Below are 7552 nucleotides of genomic sequence, written 5' to 3'. Positions count from 1 at the left end.
GACCTCTGTGAGGTAATGGCCTTCAACGTCTGAATTCTCTTCAAAAAAGGCAGAAGGGACCACGTCTGACATTGACGAGTAATGACACCTTCAAAGAAGCCAATCCTCTCAATGTCCTGTTCAGGGCAGAAGTTTTCAAGATTATATATGACATTATGGATGGAGAGACGCAACAGCCTCTCCATCGTGTGGTGCTCCTTGGAGCCGAACACTACCTGGTTCATTGACCAAGTTTCCAGAGTTCAACACTCAAGCTTAGCAGGCAAAGAGGACGGCAGTCTATCGTGTATTGCATAACCAGGGGCTTGAACCTTTGACCGAAACTGAGGTGCAACAGGGCTAACTTAAGCGTGCGAGATGAGGAAAATTCTTCTTCATAACTCGAGTTAAGATATGAATGCCATTGACCACTTTTCCTTGTTAGATGAACACCCGTCATATTGTCCAATGAAAATGTCCAGTTAAACATCTTATTACACGTGGGAATCATAATAAACGAACTCATTGGTCAGTAAAAGCACGTGAACTGAATATGGAATTTGATTGCGTTGGGTTAAAAGGAACTCGAGTCTAATTCCTAGATTCGTATGATCTTAAACGGAACTCGGGCATAGTTTTTCGACTCCGTTTCTACGCTATATTGAGTTTTTCTGTGATTATATGTTCCTAAAGGTTCCGAAGACGATTACTGTTAAATACTAGAACACTGACACGTCAAAATAGGCCCCGCTCAAGGTGCTTTGCGATTAGGAAAAGTAATATCTTGACAATGAAATGTACAATTGAAGCTCTGATTTCGAAATGATTGATGACAGTATATATTACAAGATATCTTAGAGGATTCTTGGCGCGTACCAAAGAATGATGTATGTCTGACGAAAGAGGAATATTTTCTCTGCTTTTAAACAATAAATATTAAAATCCAAGATGACTGCCTCTTGGCCATCTTGTTGATTTTGTTTGATTGAGTTGTATGGCCCATTTGGGGCTATCTTGTTGATAGATCGCTTCAAAAATGCCTTATACGCAACTAGGAACCTAGGGGAAACCAACCTCCAATTTCAGACAGATCCCTTTGGTGCTTAATAGAGATAAATATCTTCAACTACCAAAATCAAAATTGTTTCTCTGTCGGCCATCATATTGACCGATTGGCCCAAAAATGTAATATGCAGAACAAGGGCACTAAGGTAACATACATCTGCAATTTAAGACTTCTTGGTAACAAAAAAAGAACTAAAAAAGTCACATCTATACAAGCGTCGGCTCTAAACTGACCTCGAGTCTGGTTCCTAGTTCCGATCAAATAAACGGAACTCGAATATGGTTCCTAGTTCTGTTTGAGCTTAAACAGAACCCGGGTCTGGGTCCTAGTTCCGTTTAAGTTAAACGGAACCAGGGTCTAGGTGTCAAACCCGTTGAAGAAATTCTATGTTGTATTATTCATGGAAGCTTTAAGTTCGCTTCCTGTATTACAATGGTAATTAAACATCTTATTAGAGGTAGAAATTCTAATAAATGGAACTCGGCTGGTTGACCAGTATTTGTGTTAAACGGAACTCGGGTCTGGTTCCTAGTTCCGATTTAGTTAAACGGAACTGGGGTCTAGGTGTCAAACCCGCTGAAGAAATTCTGTTATATAGAATAATTAAGTGTTGTATTATTCATGGAAGCTTTACGTTCGATTTCAGAATTATAATGGTAATTAAACATCTTATTACAGGTAGAAATTTTAATAAACGGAATCCGGCTGGTTGACCAGTATTTGTGTTAAACGGAACTCGGGTCTGGTTCCTAGTTCCGTTTAAGTTAAACGGAACTGGAGTCTAGGTGTCAGATCCGTTTAAGGAAACTTGTGTTAAGGAGATTAATTCTGTGCTGTATTATTCATGGAAGCTCTAAGTTCGATTCCTGTATATAATAGGTAATTAAACATGCAGTTAGAGATAGGAATCCTAATAAACGGAACTCCGCTCGTTGGCCAGTATGTATGTTAAACGGAACTCGGGTCTGGTTCCTAGTTCCGTATAAGCTTAAACGGAACTCGGGTCTGGTTCCTAGTTCCGTTTAAGTTAAATGGAACTGGAGTCTAGGTGTCAGATCCGTTTAAGGAAACTTGTGTTAAGGAGATTAATTCTGTGCTGTATTATTCATGGAAGCTCTAAGTTCGATTCCTGTATATAATAGGTAATTAAACATGCAGTTAGAGATAGGAATCCTCATAAACGGAACTCCGCTCGTTGGCCAGTACTTTTGTTAAACGGAACTCGGGTCTGGTTCCTAGTTCCGTATAAGCTTAAACGGAACTCGGGTCTGGTTCCTAGTTCCGTTTAAGTTAAACGGAACTGGAGTCTAGGTGTCAGATCCGTTTAAGGGAATTTGTGTTAAGGAGATTAATTCTGTGCTGTATTATTCATGGAAGCTCTAAGTTCGATTCCTGTATATAATAGGTAATTGAACATGCAGTTAGAGATAGGAATCCTAATAAACGGAACTCCGCTCGTTGGCCAGTATGTATGTTAAACGGAACTCGGGTCTGGTTCCTAGTTCCGTTTAAGTTAAACGGAACTGGAGTCTAGGTGTCAGATCCGTTTAAGGAAACTTGTGTTAAGGAGATTAATTCTGTGCTGTATTATTCATGGAAGCTCGAAGTTCGATTCCTGTATATAATAGGTAATTGAACATGCAGTTAGAGATAGAAATCCTAATAAACGGAACTCCGCTCGTTGGCCAGTATGTATGTTAAACGAAACTCGGGTCTGGTTCCTAGTTCCGTTTAAGTTAAACGGAGCTCGGGTCTGGTTCTTAGTTCCGTTTAAGTTAAACGGAACTGGAGTCTAGGTGTCAGATCCGTTTAAGGAAACTTGTGTTAAGGAGATTAATTCTGTGCTGTATTATTCATGGAAGCTCTAAGTTCGATTCCTGTATATAATAGGTAATTAAACATGCAGTTAGAGATAGGAATCCTCATAAACGGAACTCCGCTCGTTGGCCAGTACTTTTGTTAAACGGAACTCGGGTCTGGTTCCTAGTTCCGTATAAGCTTAAACGGAACTCGGGTCTGGTTCCTAGTTCCGTTTAAGTTAAACGGAACTGGAGTCTAGGTGTCAGATCCGTTTAAGGAAACTTGTGTTAAGGAGATTAATTCTGTGCTGTATTATTCATGGAAGCTCTAAGTTCGATTCCTGTATATAATAGGTAATTGAACATGCAGTTAGAGATAGGAATCCTAATAAACAGAACTCCGCTCGTTGGCCAGTATGTATGTTAAACGGAACTCGGGTCTGGTTCCTAGTTCCGTTTAAGTTAAACGGAACTCGGGTCTGGTTCCTAGTTCCGTTTAAGTTAAACGGAACTCGGGTCTGGTTCCTAGTTCCGTTTATTAAACGGAACTAGGAACTAGGAACTCGCAACCAACTTCAGCCCTCCATCCAAACCGACTTCAACTGCCTATCGGTAACGCGTGTGTTGTATAACTCCTCACGTAATCGGAATTAAAGTAAAGTGTTTTATTAAAATCGATATGATGTATTCCCAATCACGACAGTTATATACCCTATGCGGCGGGAGATCGACTGGGTATCAATTTTTCTTATACAAACAAAAATAATTATGCATTCGTTACTACAATAATGTTATTAGAAAATAGAAATTAAAGCGGTCGTCGCTTGTTAAATACACTTGTATCATACAATGTAGTGCCATTGTTTTCAAATTACTCAAATTGGTTTTGTTATTTGGTTTTCCGGGTTATTCAATATGATAGCATTTCACAGAAAAAATGTATTCACATGATCATTCTCGCTCAGGACTTATATATTATACAAATATTTCATGGGTTACTGTGCTCTAGTTCATAATATTTAACCCGAGGTGGTGGTAATCAACAAATGTTATATTGCACGAGGCCGAAGGCCGAATGCAATATAATATTTGTTGATTACCACCACCGAGGGGTAAATATTATGAACTAGAGCACAGTAACCCATGGAATATTTGTTTTATTACATAATCACCAGTTTTCAGTTGAATATTGTTATAAAACGAATATGACAATCACTTAACAAAATCATCAACACCGCACTGTACAGAAAAACTTCAAATCCTATTGAAGTTTGACGTATAGCACACGAACGTCAGGTTGTAACTCCGGTTTGGATGTCTTATTGTCTTCTTTAACATTATTAGACCTGCATGCAGCCTTTTAATTTAACTCATTCATCGTATCAGTCCTCTACTCGATAAACGTCTACATGACGTGCTTGATTCAAGATCCATTAAGTTAGCGCGAAATTGAGCGTGAACCTTTGTGACGTCATAATAACGTAACTCACTGTTACGCGCGATTCCTCGGAAGTTTTCTACAAAACTAGACAACAACAGCGAGGTGTTCCTAAAGCCGTGCAATATAACATCTCGAACCGTGCAATATAACGTTTCCATGGGAGCGTGCAATATAACTTCGAACTGTGCAATATAACAAGGTTTTATTGAACGGTCGGGATGATAGTTGAAAATATTATATTTCCTCATATATAGATTGGTGTAAGCAAATTATGTAATAAAATAAATGATCCAATTCTATGCGGATGCTACTTGTAGTATACCTGGATTACATATTGAAAATGTGCAGTACAAGTTCTTTTGTTCTTGACTTCTAGGTCCTAAGCAATGCACAAATCAAGTAACACATAACGTGTATGTCAGCGTGGAGTCACTGGTCCCTCATCGTACTCTCATTTTCCCGTTTTTCTACGCTGAATTAATACTCAGAAGGACCACGAGTAGCTGTCAGTCAACAGCTCAATTCTGATATTGCACTGTAGTTGCAGGTGCAACAGAAGTGGCTGATAAACCGATTCGGTCATGTCGGATTCGATTGTCAGAGCATCTCCTGATATGTCCACGCATGTTACATTGTAAAACAATTGCTTCAACGTGTATTTTGACTATATCGATTCAAAACATTTAATGTTTACTAGTATTACTAGAAATCCACGCTATTGGGTGTGTATTGAGCTATAATTTAATGTATACCATGGTCTCGTACATACGTAATGCCCGATCGTTATTTAATTATCTGACTCAATTCACACATTTACCTGTTTTAACTATTGACACATATAATTGTACTTGTTGTGTGTTACCATACAGGTAAGGGCGTTAGAATTGTACCTGCTGCCCCTATTGCATGCTCGTAAAAGGCGACTAAATTTAGGATCTTATCTTTTCTCTTCTTCCTAACTGACTTTATCTTTCCTAACGTCTCCCTTGACACCACCTCACTTTTGGCCTTTAGTTGAGCGCTCGCCCCTGTGAGGAAGGCTCTGGGTTCTGCCCCTGGCCGAGACACACCAAAGTCTATAATAGTGGCAGTTTCTGTTCCTGCTTAGCGCTCAGCATACAGGGAGTGGGACGACTGGTTCGCTCGTTGTCAGTATAATGTGACCGAGTGGGATGTGTTGCTTGGTGTCTTTGGCGGCATGCTTCAGTGATATAGCACTATAAAAGGGCAACAGTTCCACTATACAAGAAGACACAACATGGATATACCGCAGTCTCCCACAACACGCTCCTCGCACAACATACAAGCAACAAACCACATACATGGGAGGCCGTCCTTACATGACCACAGCTGTTAATAGGAAGTTAATTAATTAAACAAACAAATAAAACAAGTGTTACCATACCTTCTGGATACAAATTGGTTACATATATCTTATATATATAATGTATTTATAACTGTATGGTGCCCATTCTTAGTTCCACAATGCCCGGTGTATCAGAGCACTACGCGACCTCACAACATACGTAATAGGAACACACAATTTAGGTTTTTATCTAGATCGGTAAACATCTCCTTTTGAATTTGACAAAACAATGTAGTAATATGACTATGATTGATTTTCGAACTGTTTTCGTATAGACCAATGTATAAACAAGTCATAAATATATAGAATGAATGTGAAGAGATCACGGAATCGATACCAGACGCTATACAAATGTACATGTTAAGTCGGATAGGACGGAACGACCTTTCAAGGGCTGGGTGGCTGACCAGAATGAGACTAAAGGTCCAATAGTTGCGATTGACTGTTATCATACAAATAGTGACTTTTCGTATGTTAATACGAGGAATTGTTAAACCTGAGGAATGTGATATTCTCCGAGGCCGAGGGCCGAGGGAAGTATCTCCTTTCAAAGTTTTAACAATTTCTCGTATTAACCTACAAAAAGTATATAATTGATTTGTTAAATGAAATGATGCTATAATATAAGCTTTGCTATTTGAAAAAAATAAAGGAAGGAACACACAAAGACAAAAGAAAATCAAGAAAATCTTCATCCACATATCCTCAGTAGGACTGTACATTTTAATAAGTACTTCTGGTATGCTTCTTCGAACAATCTTCGAATATTCAGCTGCATTTAAAAAAATTTCAAAGTGTTTTACCCAATGATCGGCAATGCTCTATTTTGATTGGACAAAAATAAAGAAGAGACAAGGAATTTCCTGTGTCTATTTATAGGCAGGTTACCGGATTTGAAATGTCAACCTCTGAACAGGTGTTCATCAGTCTCAGGTTGACATTGCTTTCTGTCAAGACCTGTCCGAACGGTCTAGACCAATCAGAAAACGGCAAAACTCACAGTCATATGACAAAGGTTGTTCTCTATGAAATGACCATTACGCACAGTGCAGGACAAGATGACCGCTACATACAGGGTAGATGGTCTTTATATACAGTATAGCGGACAAGATGACCGCTACATACAGGGTAGATGGTCTTTATATACAGTATAGCGGACAAGATGACCGCTACATACAGGGTAGATGGTCTTTATATATAGTGTAGCGGACAAGATGACCGCTACATACAGGGTAGATGGTCTTTATATATAGTGTAGCGGACAAGATGACAGCTACATACAGGGTAGATGGTCTTTATATATAGTGTAGCGGACAAGATGACCGCTACATACAGGGTAGGACGAGATGGCCGTTATACACAGTGTAGTGGGCAAGATGACCGCTACATACAGGGTAGATGGTCTTTATATATAGTGTAGCGGACAAGATGACCGCTACATACAGGGTAGATGGTCTTTATATATAGTGTAGCGGACAAGATGACCGCTACATACAGGGTAGATGGTCTTTATATATAGTGTAGCGGACAAGATGACCGCTACATACAGGGTAGATGGTCTTTATATATAGTGTAGCGGACAGGGTAGATGGTCTTTATATATAGTGTAGCGGACAAGATGACCGCTACATACAGGGTAGATGGTCTTTATATATAGTGTAGCGGACAAGATGACAGCTACATACAGGGTAGATGGTCTTTATATATAGTGTAGCGGACAAGATGACCGCTACATACAGGGTAGATGGTCTTTATATATAGTGTAGCGGACAAGATGACCGCTACATACAGGGTAGATGGTCTTTATATATAGTGTAGCGGACAAGATGACAGCTACATACAGGGTAGATGGTCTTTATATATAGTGTAGCGGACAAGATGACAGCTACATACAGGGTAGA

The sequence above is a fragment of the Argopecten irradians genome, chromosome 3 (genome assembly GCF_041381155.1).
Source record: "Argopecten irradians isolate NY chromosome 3, Ai_NY, whole genome shotgun sequence".
NCBI classification, from domain to species: Eukaryota; Metazoa; Mollusca; class Bivalvia; order Pectinida; family Pectinidae; genus Argopecten; species Argopecten irradians.
This window is presented reverse-complemented; position numbering follows the sequence as displayed.